Source organism: Ranitomeya variabilis, chromosome 1, assembly GCF_051348905.1.
Source record: "Ranitomeya variabilis isolate aRanVar5 chromosome 1, aRanVar5.hap1, whole genome shotgun sequence".
Taxonomy (NCBI): domain Eukaryota; kingdom Metazoa; phylum Chordata; class Amphibia; order Anura; family Dendrobatidae; genus Ranitomeya; species Ranitomeya variabilis.
In genome coordinates this window covers 770,292,113-770,309,145 of record NC_135232.1, presented here as the reverse complement: position 1 = coordinate 770,309,145, position 17,033 = coordinate 770,292,113, and the positions used below count along the sequence as shown (strand labels likewise).

The 17,033-nt window shown below is 48.2% G+C and overlaps 35 pseudogenes; all 35 read right to left on the bottom strand.

Annotated features, from left to right (window-relative positions):
* Positions 1 to 331: 331 nt before the first annotated feature.
* LOC143798073 (5S ribosomal RNA) lies at positions 332 to 450 on the bottom strand (annotated as a pseudogene).
* Positions 451 to 891: 441 nt separating this feature from the next.
* Positions 892 to 1,010, bottom strand: LOC143798062 (5S ribosomal RNA; annotated as a pseudogene).
* A 442-nt stretch (positions 1,011 to 1,452) lies between these two features.
* Positions 1,453 to 1,571, bottom strand: LOC143798051 (5S ribosomal RNA; annotated as a pseudogene).
* A 440-nt stretch (positions 1,572 to 2,011) lies between these two features.
* On the bottom strand, positions 2,012 to 2,130 carry LOC143800381 (5S ribosomal RNA; annotated as a pseudogene).
* A 77-nt stretch (positions 2,131 to 2,207) lies between these two features.
* LOC143798923 (5S ribosomal RNA) lies at positions 2,208 to 2,326 on the bottom strand (annotated as a pseudogene).
* Positions 2,327 to 2,569: 243 nt separating this feature from the next.
* Positions 2,570 to 2,688, bottom strand: LOC143800429 (5S ribosomal RNA; annotated as a pseudogene).
* A 447-nt stretch (positions 2,689 to 3,135) lies between these two features.
* LOC143798039 (5S ribosomal RNA) lies at positions 3,136 to 3,254 on the bottom strand (annotated as a pseudogene).
* A 77-nt stretch (positions 3,255 to 3,331) lies between these two features.
* On the bottom strand, positions 3,332 to 3,450 carry LOC143798822 (5S ribosomal RNA; annotated as a pseudogene).
* Positions 3,451 to 3,696: 246 nt separating this feature from the next.
* Positions 3,697 to 3,815, bottom strand: LOC143798028 (5S ribosomal RNA; annotated as a pseudogene).
* A 77-nt stretch (positions 3,816 to 3,892) lies between these two features.
* On the bottom strand, positions 3,893 to 4,011 carry LOC143798941 (5S ribosomal RNA; annotated as a pseudogene).
* A 247-nt stretch (positions 4,012 to 4,258) lies between these two features.
* On the bottom strand, positions 4,259 to 4,377 carry LOC143798016 (5S ribosomal RNA; annotated as a pseudogene).
* A 1,006-nt stretch (positions 4,378 to 5,383) lies between these two features.
* Positions 5,384 to 5,502, bottom strand: LOC143798550 (5S ribosomal RNA; annotated as a pseudogene).
* Positions 5,503 to 5,750: 248 nt separating this feature from the next.
* LOC143798004 (5S ribosomal RNA) lies at positions 5,751 to 5,869 on the bottom strand (annotated as a pseudogene).
* A 77-nt stretch (positions 5,870 to 5,946) lies between these two features.
* On the bottom strand, positions 5,947 to 6,065 carry LOC143798821 (5S ribosomal RNA; annotated as a pseudogene).
* A 247-nt stretch (positions 6,066 to 6,312) lies between these two features.
* LOC143798548 (5S ribosomal RNA) lies at positions 6,313 to 6,431 on the bottom strand (annotated as a pseudogene).
* Positions 6,432 to 6,678: 247 nt separating this feature from the next.
* LOC143797992 (5S ribosomal RNA) lies at positions 6,679 to 6,797 on the bottom strand (annotated as a pseudogene).
* Positions 6,798 to 6,874: 77 nt separating this feature from the next.
* Positions 6,875 to 6,993, bottom strand: LOC143798820 (5S ribosomal RNA; annotated as a pseudogene).
* A 246-nt stretch (positions 6,994 to 7,239) lies between these two features.
* LOC143797980 (5S ribosomal RNA) lies at positions 7,240 to 7,358 on the bottom strand (annotated as a pseudogene).
* A 77-nt stretch (positions 7,359 to 7,435) lies between these two features.
* LOC143798812 (5S ribosomal RNA) lies at positions 7,436 to 7,554 on the bottom strand (annotated as a pseudogene).
* A 247-nt stretch (positions 7,555 to 7,801) lies between these two features.
* On the bottom strand, positions 7,802 to 7,920 carry LOC143797969 (5S ribosomal RNA; annotated as a pseudogene).
* A 77-nt stretch (positions 7,921 to 7,997) lies between these two features.
* LOC143799033 (5S ribosomal RNA) lies at positions 7,998 to 8,116 on the bottom strand (annotated as a pseudogene).
* A 250-nt stretch (positions 8,117 to 8,366) lies between these two features.
* Positions 8,367 to 8,485, bottom strand: LOC143795043 (5S ribosomal RNA; annotated as a pseudogene).
* A 446-nt stretch (positions 8,486 to 8,931) lies between these two features.
* Positions 8,932 to 9,050, bottom strand: LOC143797957 (5S ribosomal RNA; annotated as a pseudogene).
* A 443-nt stretch (positions 9,051 to 9,493) lies between these two features.
* LOC143797945 (5S ribosomal RNA) lies at positions 9,494 to 9,612 on the bottom strand (annotated as a pseudogene).
* A 440-nt stretch (positions 9,613 to 10,052) lies between these two features.
* LOC143797934 (5S ribosomal RNA) lies at positions 10,053 to 10,171 on the bottom strand (annotated as a pseudogene).
* A 442-nt stretch (positions 10,172 to 10,613) lies between these two features.
* LOC143797921 (5S ribosomal RNA) lies at positions 10,614 to 10,732 on the bottom strand (annotated as a pseudogene).
* A 447-nt stretch (positions 10,733 to 11,179) lies between these two features.
* LOC143797909 (5S ribosomal RNA) lies at positions 11,180 to 11,298 on the bottom strand (annotated as a pseudogene).
* Positions 11,299 to 11,741: 443 nt separating this feature from the next.
* Positions 11,742 to 11,860, bottom strand: LOC143797897 (5S ribosomal RNA; annotated as a pseudogene).
* A 440-nt stretch (positions 11,861 to 12,300) lies between these two features.
* LOC143797886 (5S ribosomal RNA) lies at positions 12,301 to 12,419 on the bottom strand (annotated as a pseudogene).
* A 442-nt stretch (positions 12,420 to 12,861) lies between these two features.
* LOC143797874 (5S ribosomal RNA) lies at positions 12,862 to 12,980 on the bottom strand (annotated as a pseudogene).
* Positions 12,981 to 13,421: 441 nt separating this feature from the next.
* LOC143800380 (5S ribosomal RNA) lies at positions 13,422 to 13,540 on the bottom strand (annotated as a pseudogene).
* A 77-nt stretch (positions 13,541 to 13,617) lies between these two features.
* Positions 13,618 to 13,736, bottom strand: LOC143798922 (5S ribosomal RNA; annotated as a pseudogene).
* An 804-nt stretch (positions 13,737 to 14,540) lies between these two features.
* Positions 14,541 to 14,659, bottom strand: LOC143797862 (5S ribosomal RNA; annotated as a pseudogene).
* Positions 14,660 to 15,100: 441 nt separating this feature from the next.
* Positions 15,101 to 15,219, bottom strand: LOC143798765 (5S ribosomal RNA; annotated as a pseudogene).
* A 1,004-nt stretch (positions 15,220 to 16,223) lies between these two features.
* LOC143798452 (5S ribosomal RNA) lies at positions 16,224 to 16,342 on the bottom strand (annotated as a pseudogene).
* Positions 16,343 to 17,033: the final 691 nt, after the last annotated feature.

Below are 17,033 nucleotides of genomic sequence, written 5' to 3'. Positions count from 1 at the left end.
ATGCCGGTACTTGCCCAGCCTCAAGCTGCTTAGCGTTTGCGATCTGACGAGGGCAGGCACATTCAGCTTAAAGTGGCCATTGACGGACAACTAGCACCACAGCGGGTCTTTTCAAGAGATATAAAATTGTAAGGGAAAGCTTTGATAAAACCCCCCCCCGCCCCAAAAAAAAAAGAAACTTGCCCAGCCTCAAGCTGCTTAGCATTTGCGATCTGACCAGAGCTGGCACATTCAGCTTAGAGTGGCCAATGACAGATTGTTCACACCAGTGCGGCTCTTTTCAAGAGGAATACAATCGTCAGGGAAAGCTTGGATCAAAACGAAAAAACCAAGTCAACGGTACCAGGGATTCCCAGCCAGTCTCCCATGCTGGTACTTGCCTAGCCTCAAGCTGCTTAGCATTTGCGATCTGACGAGGGCAGGCACATTCAGCTTAGTGTGGCCATTGACCGATTGCTTTCGCGTCTGCTAGTCTTTTCAAGATGAAAACAATCGTAAGGGAAAGCTTTGAGAAAAACAAAATAGCAAGTCAACGGTACCGTGGATTCCCAGCCAGTCTCCCATGCCGGTACTTGCCCAGCCTCAAGCTGCTTAGCGTTTGCGATTTGACGAGGGCAGGCACATTCAGCTTAGAGTGGCCATTGACAGACAACTAGCACCACAGCGGGTCTTTTCAAGAGATATAAAATTGTAAGGGAAAGCTTTGATAAACCCCCCCCCCCCAAAAAAAAAAAGAAACTTACCCAGCCTCAAGCTGCTTAGCATTTGCGATCTGACCAGAGCTGGCACATTCAGCTTAGAGTGGCCAATGACAGATTGTTCACACCAGTGCGGCTCTTTTCAAGAGGAATACAATCGTCAGGGAAAGTTTGGATCAAAACGAAAAAACCAAGTCAACGGTACCAGGGATTCCCAGCCAGTCTCCCATGCTGGTACTTGCCTAGCCTCAAGCTGCTTAGCATTTGCGATCTGACGAGGGCAGGCACATTCAGCTTAGTGTGGCCATTGACCGATTGCTTTTGCGTCTGCTAGTCTTTTCAAGATGAAAACAATCGTAAGAGAAAGCTTTGAGAAAAGCAAAATAGCAAGTCAACGGTACCGGGGATTCCCAGCCAGTCTCCCATGCCGGTACTTGCCCAGCCTCAAGCTGCTTAGCGTTTGCGATCTGACAAGGGCAGGCACATTCAGCTTAAAGTGGCCATTGACGGACAACTAGCACCACAGCGGGTCTTTTCAAGAGATATAAAATTGTAAGGGAAAGCTTTGATAAACCCCCCCCCGCCCCCCAAAAAAAAGAAACTTGCCCAGCCTCAAGCTGCTTAGCATTTGCGATCTGACCAGAGCTGGCACATTCAGCTTAGAGTGGCCAATGACAGATTGTTCACACCAGTGCGGCTCTTTTCAAGAGGAATACAATCGTCAGGGAAAGCTTGGATCAAAACGAAAAAACCAAGTCAACGGTACCAGGGATTCCCAGCCAGTCTCCCATGCTGGTACTTGCCTAGCCTCAAGCTGCTTAGCATTTGCGATCTGACGAGGGCAGGCACATTCAGCTTAGTGTGGCCATTGACCGATTGCTTTCGCGTCTGCTAGTCTTTTCAAGATGAAAACAATCGTAAGGGAAAGCTTTGAGAAAAACAAAATAGCAAGTCAACGGTACCGGGGATTCCCAGCCAGTCTCCCATGCCGGTACTTGCCCAGCCTCAAGCTGCTTAGCGTTTGCGATTTGACGAGGGCAGGCACATTCAGCTTAGAGTGGCCATTGACGGACAGCTAGCACCACAGCGGGTCTTTTCAAGAGATATAAAATTGTAAGGGAAAGCTTTGATAAACCCCCCCCCCCAAAAAAAAAAAGAAACTTACCCAGCCTCAAGCTGCTTAGCATTTGCGATCTGACCAGAGCTGGCACATTCAGCTTAGAGTGGCCAATGACAGATTGTTCACACCAGTGCGGTTCTTTTCAAGAGGAATACAATCGTCAGGGAAAGCTTGGATCAAAACGAATAAAACAAGTCAACGGTACCAGGGATTCCCAGCCAGTCTCCCATGCTGGTACTTGCCTAGCCTCAAGCTGCTTAGCATTTGCGATCTGACAAGGGCAGGCACATTCAGCTTAGTGTGGCCATTGACCGATTGCTTTCGCGTCTGCTAGTCTTTTCAAGATGAAAACAATCGTAAGGGAAAGCTTTGAGAAAAACAAAATAGCAAGTCAACGGTACCGGGGATTCCCAGCCAGTCTCCCATGCCGGTACTTGCCCAGCCTCAAGCTGCTTAGCGTTTGCGATCTGATGAGGGCAGGGACATTCAGCTTAGAGTGGCCATTGACGGACAACTAGCACCACAGCGGGTCTTTTCAAGAGATATAAAATTGTAAGGGAAAGCTTTGATAAACCCCCCCCCAAAAAAAAAAAAGAAACTTGCCCAGCCTCAAGCTGCTTAGCATTTGCGATCTGACCAGAGCTGGCACATTCAGCTTAGAGTGGCCAATGACAGATTGTTCACACCAGTGCGGCTCTTTTCAAGAGGAATACAATCGTCAGGGAAAGTTTGGATCAAAACGAAAAAACTAAGTCAATGGTACCAGGGATACCCAGCCAGTCTCCCATGCTGGTACTTGCCTAGCCTCAAGCTGCTTAGCATTTGCGATCTGACGAGGGCAGGCACATTCAGCTTAGTGTGGCCATTGACCGATTGCTTTCGCGTCTGCTAGTCTTTTCAAGATGAAAACAATCGTAAGGGAAAGCTTTGAGAAAATCAAAATAGCAAGTCAACGGTACCGGGGATTCCCAGCCAGTCTCCCATGCCGGTACTTGCCCAGCCTCAAGCTGCTTAGCGTCTGCGATTTGACGAGGGCAGGCACATTCAGCTTAGAGTGGCCATTGACGGACAACTAGCACCACAGCGGGTCTTTTCAAGAGATATAAAATTGTAAGGGAAAGCTTTGATAAACCCCCCCCCCCCAAAAAAAAAAAAAAAAAGAAACTTGCCCAGCCTCAAGCTGCTTAGCATTTGCGATCTCACCAGAGCTAGCACATTCAGCTTCGAGTGGCCAATGACAGATTGTTCACACCAGTGCGGCTCTTTTCAAGAGGAATACAATCGTCAGGGAAAGCTTGGATCAAAACGAAAAAACTAAGTCAACGGTACCAGGGATTCCCAGCCAGTCTCCCATGCTGGTACTTGCCTAGCCTCAAGCTGCTTAGCATTTGCGATCTGACGAGGGCAGGCACATTCAGCTTAGTGTGGCCATTGACCAATTGCTTTCGCGTCTGCTAGTCTTTTCAAGATGAAAACAATCGTAAGGGAAAGCTTTGAGAAAAGCAAAATAGTAAGTCAACGGTACCGGGGATTCCCAGCTAGTCTCCCATGCCGGTACTTGCCCAGCCTCAAGCTGCTTAGCGTTTGCGATCTGACGAGGGCAGGCACATTCAGCTTAGAGTGGCCATTGACGGACAACTAGCACCACAGCGGGTCTTTTCAAGAGATATAAAATTGTAAGGGAAAGCTTTGATAAACCCCCCCCCCCAAAAAAAAAAAAAGAAACTTGCCCAGCCTCAAGCTGCTTAGCATTTGCGATCTGACCAGAGATGGCACATTCAGCTTAGAGTGGCCAATGACAGATTGTTCACACCAGTGCGGCTCTTTTCAAGAGGAATACAATCGTCAGGGAAAGCTTGGATCAAAACGAAAAAACCAAGTCAACGGTACCAGGGATTCCCAGCCAGTCTCCCATGCTGGTACTTGCCTAGCCTCAAGCTGCTTAGCATTTGCGATCTGACGAGGGCAGGCACATTCAGCTTAGTGTGGCCATTGACCGATTGCTTTCGCGTCTGCTAGTCTTTTCAAGATGAAAACAATCGTAAGGGAAAGCTTTGAGAAAAACAAAATAGCAAGTCAACGGTACCGGGGATTCCCAGCCAGTCTCCCATGCCGGTACTTGCCCAGCCTCAAGCTGCTTAGCGTTTGCGATCTGACGAGGGCAGGCACATTCAGCTTAGAGTGGCCATTGACGGACAACTAGCACCACAGCGGGTCTTTTCAAGAGATATAAAATTGTAAGGGAAAGCTTTGATAACCCCCCCCCCCAAAAAAAAAAAAAAAGAAACTCGCCAAGCCTCAAGCTGCTTAGCATTTGCAATCTGACCAGAGCTGGCACATTCAGCTTAGAGTGGCCAATGACAGATTGTTCACCCCAGTGCGGCTCTTTTCAAGAGGAATACAATCGTCAGGGAAAGCTTGGATCAAAACGAAAAAAGCAAGTCAACGGTACCAGGGATTCCCAGCCAGTCTCCCATGCTGGTACTTGCCTAGCCTCAAGCTGCTTAGCATTTGCGATCTGACGAGGGCAGGCACATTCAGCTTAGTGTGGCCATTGACCAATTGCTTTTGCGTCTGCTAGTCTTTTCAAGATGAAAACAATCGTAAGGGAAAGCTTTGAGAAAAACAAAATAGCAAGTCAACAGTACCGGGGATTCCCAGCAAGTCTCCCATGCCGGTACTTGCCCAGCCTCAAGCTGCTTAGCGTTTGCGATCTGACGAGGTCAGGCACATTCAGCTTAGAGTGGCCATTGACGGACAACTAGCACCACAGCGGGTCTTTTCAAGAGATATAAAATTGTAAGGGAAAGCTTTGATAAACCCCCCCCCCAAAAAAAAAAAAAAAAGAGACTTGCCCAGCCTCAAGCTGCTTAGCATTTGCGATCTGACCAGAGATGGCACATTCAGCTTAGAGTGGCCAATGACAGATTGTTCACACCAGTGCGGCTCTTTTCAAGAGGAATACAATCGTCAGGGAAAGCTTGGATCAAAACGAAAAAACCAAGTCAACGGTACCAGTGATTCCCAGCCAGTCTCCCATGCTGGTACTTGCCTAACCTCAAGCTGCTTAGCATTTGCGATCTGACGAGGGCAGGCACATTCAGCTTAGTGTGGCCATTGACCGATTGCTTTTGCGTCTGCTAGTCTTTTCAAGATGAAAACAATCGTAAGGGAAAGCTTTGAGAAAAACAAAATAGCAAGTCAACGGTACCGGGGATTCCCAGCCAGTCTCCCATGCCGGTACTTGCCCAACCTTAAGCTGCTTAGCATTTGCGATCTGACGAGGGCAGGCACATTCAGATTAGAGTGGCCATTGAAGGACAACTAGCACCACAGCGGGTCTTTTCAAGAGATATAAAATTGTAAGGGAAAGCTTTGATAAACCCCCCCCCCAAAAAAAAAAAAAAAAAAACTTGCCCAGCCTCAAGCTGCTTAGCATTTGCGATCTGACCAGAGCTGGAACATTCAGCTTAGAGTGGCCAATGACAGATTGTTCACTCCAGTGCGACTCTTTTCAAGAGGAATACAATCGTCAGGGAAAGCTTGGATCAAAACGAAAAAACCAAGTCAACGGTACCAGGGATTCCCAGCCAGTCTCCCATGCTGGTACTTGCCCAGCCTCAAGCTGCTTAGCGTTTGCGATCTGACGAGGGCAGGCACATTCAGCTTAGAGTGGCCATTGACGGACAACTAGCACCACAGCGGGTCTTTTCAAGAGATATAAAATTGTAAGGGAAAGCTTTGATAAACCCCCCCCCCCAAAAAAAAAAAAAAAAAAACTTCCCCAGCCTCAAGCTGCTTAGCATTTGCGATCTGACCAGAGCTGGCACATTCAGCTTAGAGTGGCCAATGACAGATTGTTCACTCCAGTGCGACTCTTTTCAAGAGGAATACAATCGTCAGGGAAAGCTTGGATCAAAACGAAAAAACCAAGTCAACGGTACCAGGGATTCCCAGCCAGTCTCCCATGCTGGTACTTGCCTAGCCTCAAGCTGCTTAGCATTTGCGATCTGACGAGGGCAGGCACATTCAGCTTAGTGTGGCCATTGACCGATTGCTTTCGCGTCTGCTAGTCTTTTCAAGATGAAAACAATCGTAAGGGAAAGCTTTGAGAAAAGCAAAATAGCAAGTCAACGGTACCGGGGATTCCCAGCTAGTCTCCCATGCCGGTACTTGCCCAGCCTCAAGCTGCTTAGCGTTTGCGATCTGACGAGGGCAGGCACATTCAGCTTAGAGTGGCCATTGACGGACAACTAGCACCACAGCGGGTCTTTTCAAGAGATATAAAATTGTAAGGGAAAGCTTTGATAAACCCCCCCCCAAAAAAAAAAAAAAAAAAAACTTGCCCAGCCTCAAGCTGCTTAGCATTTGCGATCTGACCAGAGCTGGCACATTCAGCTTAGAGTGGCCAATGACAGATTGTTCACTCCAGTGCGACTCTTTTCAAGAGGAATACAATCGTCAGGGAAAGCTTGGATCAAAACGAAAAAACCAAGTCAACGGTACCAGGGATTCCCAGCCAGTCTCCCATGCTGGTACTTGCCCAGCCTCAAGCTGCTTAGCGTTTGCGATCTGACGAGGGCAGGCACATTCAGCTTAGAGTGGCCATTGACGGACAACTAGCACCACAGCGGGTCTTTTCAAGAGATATAAAATTGTAAGGGAAAGCTTTGATAAACCCCCCCCCCAAAAAAAAAAAAAAAAAAACTTGCCCAGCCTCAAGCTGCTTAGCATTTGCGATCTGACCAGAGCTGGCACATTCAGCTTAGAGTGGCCAATGACAGATTGTTCACTCCAGTGCGACTCTTTTCAAGAGGAATACAATCGTCAGGGAAAGCTTGGATCAAAACGAAAAAACCAAGTCAACGGTACCAGGGATTCCCAGCCAGTCTCCCATGCTGGTACTTGCCTAGCCTCAAGCTGCTTAGCATTTGCGATCTGACGAGGGCAGGCACATTCAGCTTAGTGTGGCCATTGACCGATTGCTTTCGCGTCTGCTAGTCTTTTCAAGATGAAAACAATCGTAAGGGAAAGCTTTGAGAAAAGCAAAATAGCAAGTCAACGGTACCGGGGATTCCCAGCTAGTCTCCCATGCCGGTACTTGCCCAGCCTCAAGCTGCTTAGCGTTTGCGATCTGACGAGGGCAGGCACATTCAGCTTAGAGTGGCCATTGACGGACAACTAGCACCACAGCGGGTCTTTTCAAGAGATATAAAATTGTAAGGGAAAGCTTTGATAAACCCCCCCCCCCCAAAAAAAAAAAAGAAACTTGCCCAGCCTCAAGCTGCTTAGCATTTGCGATCTGACCAGAGCTGGCACATTCAGCTTAGAGTGGCCAATGACAGATTGTTCACACCAGTGCGGCTCTTTTCAAGAGGAATACAATCGTCAGGGAAAGCTTGGATCAAAACGAAAAAACCAAGTCAACGGTACCAGGGATTCCCAGCCAGTCTCCCATGCTGGTACTTGCCTAGCCTCAAGCTGCTTAGCATTTGCGATCTGACGAGGGCAGGCACATTCAGCTTAGTGTGGCCATTGACCGATTGCTTTCGCGTCTGCTAGTCTTTTCAAGATGAAAACAATCGTAAGGGAAAGCTTTGAGAAAAACAAAATAGCAAGTCAACGGTACCGGGGATTCCCAGCCAGTCTCCCATGCTGGTACTTGCCCAGCCTCAAGCTGCTTAGCGTTTGCGATCTGACGAGGGCAGGCACATTCAGCTTAGAGTGGCCATTGACGGACAACTAGCACCACAGCGGGTCTTTTCAAGAGATATAAAATTGTAAGGGAAAGCTTTGATAAACCCCCCCCCCCAAAAAAAAAAAAAAGAGACTTGCCCAGCCTCAAGCTGCTTAGCATTTGCGATCTGACCAGAGATGGCACATTCAGCTTAGAGTGGCCAATGACAGATTGTTCACACCAGTGTGGCTCTTTTCAAGAGGAATACAATCGTCAGGGAAAGCTTGGATCAAAACGAAAAAACCAAGTCAACGGTACCAGGGATTCCCAGCCAGTCTCCCATGCTGGTACTTGCCTAGCCTCAAGCTGCTTAGCATTTGCGATCTGACGAGGGCAGGCACATTCAGCTTAGTGTGGCCATTGACCGATTGCTTTCGCGTCTGCTAGTCTTTTCAAGATGAAAACAATCGTAAGGGAAAGCTTTGAGAAAAACAAAATAGCAAGTCAACGGTACCGGGGATTCCCAGCCAGTCTCCCATGCCGGTACTTGCCCAGCCTCAAGCTGCTTAGCGTTTGCGATCTGACGAGGGCAGGCACATTCAGCTTAGAGTGGCCATTGACGGACAACTAGCACCACAGCGGGTCTTTTCAAGAGATATAAAATTGTAAGGGAAAGCTTTGATAAACCCCCCCCCCCCCAAAAAAAAAAAAAAAGAAACTTGCCCAGCCTCAAGCTGCTTAGCATTTGCGATCTGACCAGAGCTGGCACATTCAGCTTAGAGTGGCCAATGACAGATTGCTCACACCAGTGCGGCTCTTTTCAAGAGGAATACAATCGTCAGGGAAAGCTTGGATCAAAACGAAAAAACCAAGTCAACGGTACCAGGGATTCCCAGCCAGTCTCCCATGCTGGTACTTGCCCAGCCTCAAGCTGCTTAGCGTTTGCGATCTGACGAGGGCAGGCACATTCAGCTTAGTGTGGCCATTGACCAATTGCTTTTGCGTCTGCTAGTCTTTTCAAGATGAAAACAATCGTAAGGGAAAGCTTTGAGAAAAACAAAATAGCAAGTCAACGGTACCGGGGATTCCCAGCCAGTCTCCCATGCCGGTACTTGCCCAGCCTCAAGCTGCTTAGCGTTTGCGATTTGACGAGGGCAGGCACATTCAGCTTAGAGTGGCCATTGACGGACAACTAGCACCACAGCGGGTCTTTTCAAGAGATATAAAATTGTAAGGGAAAGCTTTGATAAACCCCCCCCCAAAAAAAAAAAAAAAAAAAGAGACTTGCCCAGCCTCAAGCTGCTTAGCATTTGCGATCTGACCAGAGATGGCACATTCAGCTTAGAGTGGCCAATGACAGATTGTTCACACCAGTGCGGCTCTTTTCAAGAGGAATACAATCGTCAGGGAAAGTTTGGATCAAAACGAAAAAACCAAGTCAACGGTACCAGGGATTCCCAGCCAGTCTCCCATGCTGGTACTTGCCTAGCCTCAAGCTGCTTAGCATTTGCGATCTGACGAGGGCAGGCACATTCAGCTTAGTGTGGCCATTGACCGATTGCTTTCGCGTCTGCTAGTCTTTTCAAGATGAAAACAATCGTAAGAGAAAGCTTTGAGAAAAGCAAAATAGCAAGTCAACGGTACCGGGGATTCCCAGCCAGTCTCCCATGCCGGTACTTGCCCAGCCTCAAGCTGCTTAGCGTTTGCGATCTGACGAGGGCAGGCACATTCAGCTTAAAGTGGCCATTGACGGACAACTAGCACCACAGCGGGTCTTTTCAAGAGATATAAAATTGTAAGGGAAAGCTTTGATAAAACCCCCCCCCGCCCCAAAAAAAAAAGAAACTTGCCCAGCCTCAAGCTGCTTAGCATTTGCGATCTGACCAGAGCTGGCACATTCAGCTTAGAGTGGCCAATGACAGATTGTTCACACCAGTGCGGCTCTTTTCAAGAGGAATACAATCGTCAGGGAAAGCTTGGATCAAAACGAAAAAACCAAGTCAACGGTACCAGGGATTCCCAGCCAGTCTCCCATGCTGGTACTTGCCTAGCCTCAAGCTGCTTAGCATTTGCGATCTGACGAGGGCAGGCACATTCAGCTTAGTGTGGCCATTGACCGATTGCTTTCGCGTCTGCTAGTCTTTTCAAGATGAAAACAATCGTAAGGGAAAGCTTTGAGAAAAACAAAATAGCAAGTCAACGGTACCGTGGATTCCCAGCCAGTCTCCCATGCCGGTACTTGCCCAGCCTCAAGCTGCTTAGCGTTTGCGATTTGACGAGGGCAGGCACATTCAGCTTAGAGTGGCCATTGACGGACAACTAGCACCACAGCGGGTCTTTTCAAGAGATATAAAATTGTAAGGGAAAGCTTTGATAAACCCCCCCCCCCCAAAAAAAAAAGAAACTTACCCAGCCTCAAGCTGCTTAGCATTTGCGATCTGACCAGAGCTGGCACATTCAGCTTAGAGTGGCCAATGACAGATTGTTCACACCAGTGCGGCTCTTTTCAAGAGGAATACAATCGTCAGGGAAAGTTTGGATCAAAACGAAAAAACCAAGTCAACGGTACCAGGGATTCCCAGCCAGTCTCCCATGCTGGTACTTGCCTAGCCTCAAGCTGCTTAGCATTTGCGATCTGACGAGGGCAGGCACATTCAGCTTAGTGTGGCCATTGACCGATTGCTTTCGCGTCTGCTAGTCTTTTCAAGATGAAAACAATCGTAAGAGAAAGCTTTGAGAAAAGCAAAATAGCAAGTCAACGGTACCGGGGATTCCCAGCCAGTCTCCCATGCCGGTACTTGCCCAGCCTCAAGCTGCTTAGCGTTTGCGATCTGACGAGGGCAGGCACATTCAGCTTAAAGTGGCCATTGACGGACAACTAGCACCACAGCGGGTCTTTTCAAGAGATATAAAATTGTAAGGGAAAGCTTTGATAAACCCCCCCCCGCCCCCAAAAAAAAAGAAACTTGCCCAGCCTCAAGCTGCTTAGCATTTGCGATCTGACCAGAGCTGGCACATTCAGCTTAGAGTGGCCAATGACAGATTGTTCACACCAGTGCGGCTCTTTTCAAGAGGAATACAATCGTCAGGGAAAGCTTGGATCAAAACGAAAAAACTAAGTCAACGGTACCAGGGATTCCCAGCCAGTCTCCCATGCTGGTACTTGCCTAGCCTCAAGCTGCTTAGCATTTGCGATCTGACGAGGGCAGGCACATTCAGCTTAGTGTGGCCATTGACCGATTGCTTTCGCGTCTGCTAGTCTTTTCAAGATGAAAACAATCGTAAGGGAAAGCTTTGAGAAAAACAAAATAGCAAGTCAACGGTACCGTGGATTCCCAGCCAGTCTCCCATGCCGGTACTTGCCCAGCCTCAAGCTGCTTAGCGTTTGCGATTTGACGAGGGCAGGCACATTCAGCTTAGAGTGGCCATTGACGGACAACTAGCACCACAGCGGGTCTTTTCAAGAGATATAAAATTGTAAGGGAAAGCTTTGATAAACCCCCCCCCAAAAAAAAAAAAAAAAAAAAGAGACTTGCCCAGCCTCAAGCTGCTTAGCATTTGCGATCTGACCAGAGATGGCACATTCAGCTTAGAGTGGCCAATGACAGATTGTTCACACCAGTGCGGCTCTTTTCAAGAGGAATACAATCGTCAGGGAAAGTTTGGATCAAAACGAAAAAACCAAGTCAACGGTACCAGGGATTCCCAGCCAGTCTCCCATGCTGGTACTTGCCTAGCCTCAAGCTGCTTAGCATTTGCGATCTGACGAGGGCAGGCACATTCAGCTTAGTGTGGCCATTGACCGATTGCTTTCGCGTCTGCTAGTCTTTTCAAGATGAAAACAATCGTAAGAGAAAGCTTTGAGAAAAGCAAAATAGCAAGTCAACGGTACCGGGGATTCCCAGCCAGTCTCCCATGCCGGTACTTGCCCAGCCTCAAGCTGCTTAGCGTTTGCGATCTGACGAGGGCAGGCACATTCAGCTTAAAGTGGCCATTGACGGACAACTAGCACCACAGCGGGTCTTTTCAAGAGATATAAAATTGTAAGGGAAAGCTTTGATAAACCCCCCCCCCGCCCCAAAAAAAAAAGAAACTTGCCCAGCCTCAAGCTGCTTAGCATTTGCGATCTGACCAGAGCTGGCACATTCAGCTTAGAGTGGCCAATGACAGATTGTTCACACCAGTGCGGCTCTTTTCAAGAGGAATACAATCGTCAGGGAAAGCTTGGATCAAAACGAAAAAACCAAGTCAACGGTACCAGGGATTCCCAGCCAGTCTCCCATGCTGGTACTTGCCTAGCCTCAAGCTGCTTAGCATTTGCGATCTGACGAGGGCAGGCACATTCAGCTTAGTGTGGCCATTGACCGATTGCTTTCGCGTCTGCTAGTCTTTTCAAGATGAAAACAATCGTAAGGGAAAGCTTTGAGAAAAACAAAATAGCAAGTCAACGGTACCGTGGATTCCCAGCCAGTCTCCCATGCCGGTACTTGCCCAGCCTCAAGCTGCTTAGCGTTTGCGATTTGACGAGGGCAGGCACATTCAGCTTAGAGTGGCCATTGACGGACAACTAGCACCACAGCGGGTCTTTTCAAGAGATATAAAATTGTAAGGGAAAGCTTTGATAAACCCCCCCCCCCCCAAAAAAAAAGAAACTTACCCAGCCTCAAGCTGCTTAGCATTTGCGATCTGACCAGAGCTGGCACATTCAGCTTAGAGTGGCCAATGACAGATTGTTCACACCAGTGCGGCTCTTTTCAAGAGGAATACAATCGTCAGGGAAAGTTTGGATCAAAACGAAAAAACCAAGTCAACGGTACCAGGGATTCCCAGCCAGTCTCCCATGCTGGTACTTGCCTAGCCTCAAGCTGCTTAGCATTTGCGATCTGACGAGGGCAGGCACATTCAGCTTAGTGTGGCCATTGACCGATTGCTTTCGCGTCTGCTAGTCTTTTCAAGATGAAAACAATCGTAAGAGAAAGCTTTGAGAAAAGCAAAATAGCAAGTCAACGGTACCGGGGATTCCCAGCCAGTCTCCCATGCCGGTACTTGCCCAGCCTCAAGCTGCTTAGCGTTTGCGATCTGACGAGGGCAGGCACATTCAGCTTAAAGTGGCCATTGACGGACAACTAGCACCACAGCGGGTCTTTTCAAGAGATATAAAATTGTAAGGGAAAGCTTTGATAAACCCCCCCCCGCCCCCAAAAAAAAAGAAACTTGCCCAGCCTCAAGCTGCTTAGCATTTGCGATCTGACCAGAGCTGGCACATTCAGCTTAGAGTGGCCAATGACAGATTGTTCACACCAGTGCGGCTCTTTTCAAGAGGAATACAATCGTCAGGGAAAGCTTGGATCAAAACGAAAAAACTAAGTCAACGGTACCAGGGATTCCCAGCCAGTCTCCCATGCTGGTACTTGCCTAGCCTCAAGCTGCTTAGCATTTGCGATCTGACGAGGGCAGGCACATTCAGCTTAGTGTGGCCATTGACCGATTGCTTTCGCGTCTGCTAGTCTTTTCAAGATGAAAACAATCGTAAGGGAAAGCTTTGAGAAAAACAAAATAGCAAGTCAACGGTACCGTGGATTCCCAGCCAGTCTCCCATGCCGGTACTTGCCCAGCCTCAAGCTGCTTAGCGTTTGCGATTTGACGAGGGCAGGCACATTCAGCTTAGAGTGGCCATTGACGGACAACTAGCACCACAGCGGGTCTTTTCAAGAGATATAAAATTGTAAGGGAAAGCTTTGATAAACCCCCCCCCCCCAAAAAAAAAAAGAAACTTACCCAGCCTCAAGCTGCTTAGCATTTGCGATCTGACCAGAGCTGGCACATTCAGCTTAGAGTGGCCAATGACAGATTGCACACACCAGTGCGGTTCTTTTCAAGAGGAATACAATCGTCAGGGAAAGCTTGGATCAAAACGAAAAAAACAAGTCAACGGTACCAGGGATTCCCAGCCAGTCTCCCATGCTGGTACTTGCCTAGCCTCAAGCTGCTTAGCATTTGCGATCTGACAAGGGCAGGCACATTCAGCTTAGTGTGGCCATTGACCGATTGCTTTCGCGTCTGCTAGTCTTTTCAAGATGAAAACAATCGTAAGGGAAAGCTTTGAGAAAAACAAAAAAGCAAGTCAACGGTACCGGGGATTCCCAGCCAGTCTCCCATGCCGGTACTTGCCCAGCCTCAAGCTGCTTAGCGTTTGCGATCTGATGAGGGCAGGGACATTCAGCTTAGAGTGGCCATTGACGGACAACTAGCACCACAGCGGGTCTTTTCAAGAGATATAAAATTGTAAGGGAAAGCTTTGATAAACCCCCCCCCCAAAAAAAAAAAGAAACTTGCCCAGCCTCAAGCTGCTTAGCATTTGCGATCTGACCAGAGCTGGCACATTCAGCTTAGAGTGGCCAATGACAGATTGTTCACACCAGTGCGGCTCTTTTCAAGAGGAATACAATCGTCAGGGAAAGTTTGGATCAAAACGAAAAAACTAAGTCAATGGTACCAGGGATTCCCAGCCAGTCTCCCATGCTGGTACTTGCCTAGCCTCAAGCTGCTTAGCATTTGCGATGTGACGAGGGCAGGCACATTCAGCTTAGTGTGGCCATTGACCGATTGCTTTCGCGTCTGCTAGTCTTTTCAAGATGAAAACAATCGTAAGAGAAAGCTTTGAGAAAAGCAAAATAGCAAGTCAACGGTACCGGGGATTCCCAGCCAGTCTCCCATGCCGGTACTTGCCCAGCCTCAAGCTGCTTAGCGTTTGCGATCTGACGAGGGCAGGCACATTCAGCTTAAAGTGGCCATTGACGGACAACTAGCACCACAGCGGGTCTTTTCAAGAGATATAAAATTGTAAGGGAAAGCTTTGATAAAACCCCCCCCGCCCCCCAAAAAAAAGAAACTTGCCCAGCCTCAAGCTGCTTAGCATTTGCGATCTGACCAGAGCTGGCACATTCAGCTTAGAGTGGCCAATGACAGATTGTTCACACCAGTGCGGCTCTTTTCAAGAGGAATACAATCGTCAGGGAAAGCTTGGATCAAAACGAAAAAACCAAGTCAACGGTACCAGGGATTCCCAGCCAGTCTCCCATGCTGGTACTTGCCTAGCCTCAAGCTGCTTAGCATTTGCGATCTGACGAGGGCAGGCACATTCAGCTTAGTGTGGCCATTGACCGATTGCTTTCGCGTCTGCTAGTCTTTTCAAGATGAAAACAATCGTAAGGGAAAGCTTTGAGAAAAACAAAATAGCAAGTCAACGGTACTGGGGATTCCCAGCCAGTTTCCCATGCCGGTTCTTGCCCAGCCTCAAGCTGCTTAGCGTTTGCGATCTGACGAGGGCAGGCACATTCAGCTTAGATTGGCCATTGACGGACAACTAGCACCACAGCGGGTCTTTTCAAGAGATATAAATTTGTAAGGGAAACCTTTGATAAACCCCCCCCCCCAAAAAAAAAAAAGAAACTTGCCCAGCCTCAAGCAGCTTAGCATTTGCGATCTGACCAGAGCTGGCACATTCAGCTTAGAGTGGCCAATGACGGATTGCTCACACCAGTGCGGCTCTTTTCAAGAGGAATACAATCGTCAGGGAAAGCTTGGATCAAAACGAAATAACCAAGTCAACGGTACCAGGGATTCCCAGCCAATCTCCCATGCTGGTACTTGCCTAGCCTCAAGCTGCTTAGCATTTGCGATCTGACGAGGGCAGGCACATTCAGCTTAGTGTGGCCATTGACCGATTGCTTTCGCGTCTGCTAGTCTTTTCAAGATGAAAACAATCGTAAGGGAAAGCTTTGAGAAAAACAAAATAGCAAGTCAACGGTACCGGTGGATTCCCAGCCAGTCTCCAATGCCGGTACTTGCACAGCCTCAAGCTGCTTAGCATTTGCGATTTGACGAGGGCAGGCACATTCAGCTTAGAGTGGCCATTGACGGACAACTAGCACCACAGCGGGTCTTTTCAAGAGATATAAAAGTGTAAGGGAAAGCTTTGATAAACCCCCCCCCCAAAAAAAAAAAAAGAAACTTGCCCAGCCTCAAGCTGCTTAGCATTTGCGATCTGACCAGAGCTGGCACATTCAGCTTAGAGTGGCCAATGACAGATTGTTCACACCAGTGTGGCTCTTTTCAAGAGGAATACAATCGTCAGGGAAAGCTTGGATCAAAATGAAAAAACCAAATCAACGGTACCAGGGATTCCCAGCCAGTCTCCCATGCTGGTACTTGCCTAGCATCAAGCTGCTTAGCATTGGCGATCTGACGAGGGCAGGCACATTCAGCTTAGTGTGGCCATTGACCGATTGCTTTTGCGTCTGCTTGTCTTTTCAAGATGAAAACAATCGTAAGGGAAAGCTTTGAGAAAAACAAAATAGCAAGTCAACGGTACCGGGGATTCCCAGCCAGTCTCCCATGCCGGTACTTGCCCAGCCTCAAGCTGCTTAGCGTTTGCGATCTGACGAGGACAGGCACATTTAGCTTAGAGTGGCCATTGACGGACAACTAGCACCACAGCGGGTCTTTTCAAGAGATATAAAATTGTAAGGGAAAGCTTTGATAAACCCCCCCCCCCCCAAAAAAAAAAAAGAAACTTGCCCAGCCTCAAGCTGCTTAGCATTTGCAATCTGACCAGAGCTGGCACATTCAGCTTAGAGTGGCCAATGACAGATTGTTCACACCAGTGCGGCTCTTTTCAAGAGGAATACAATCGTCAGGGAAAGCTTGGATCAAAACGAAAAAACTAAGTCAACGGTACCAGGGATTCCCAGCCAATCTCCCATGCTGGTACTTGCCTAGCCTCAAGCTGCTTAGCATTTGCGATCTGACGAGGGCAGGTACATTCAGCTTAGTGTGGCCATTGACCGATTGCTTTCGCGTCTGCTAGTCTTTTCAAGATGAAAACAATCGTAAGGGAAAGCTTTGAGAAAAACAAAATAGCAAGTCAACGGTACCGGTGGATTCCCAGCCAGTCTCCCATGCCGGTACTTGCCCAGCCTCAAGCTGCTTAGCGTTTGCGATTTGACGAGGGCAGGCACATTCAGCTTAGAGTGGCCATTGACGGACAATTAGCACCACAGCGGGTCTTTTCAAGAGATATAAAAGTGTAAGGGAAAGCTTTGATAAATCCCCCCCCCCAAAAAAAAAAAAGAAACTTGCCCAGCCTCAAGCTGCTTAGCATTTGCGATCTGACCAGAGATGGCACATTCAGCTTAGAGTGGCCAATGACAGATTGTTCACACCAGTGTGGCTCTTTTCAAGAGGAATACAATCGTCAGGGAAAGCTTGGATCAAAATGAAAACACCAAGACAACGGTACCAGGGATTCCCAGCCATTCTCCCATGCTGGTACTTGCCTAGCATCAAGCTGCTTAGCATTGGCGATCTGACGAGAGCAGGCACATTCAGCTTAGTGTGGACATTGACCGATTGCTTTTGCGTCTGCTAGTCTTTTCAAGATGAAAACAATCGTAAGGGAAAGCTTTGAGAAAAACAAAATAGCAAGTCAACGGTACCGGGGATTCCCAGCCAGTCTCCCATGCCAGTACTTGCCCAG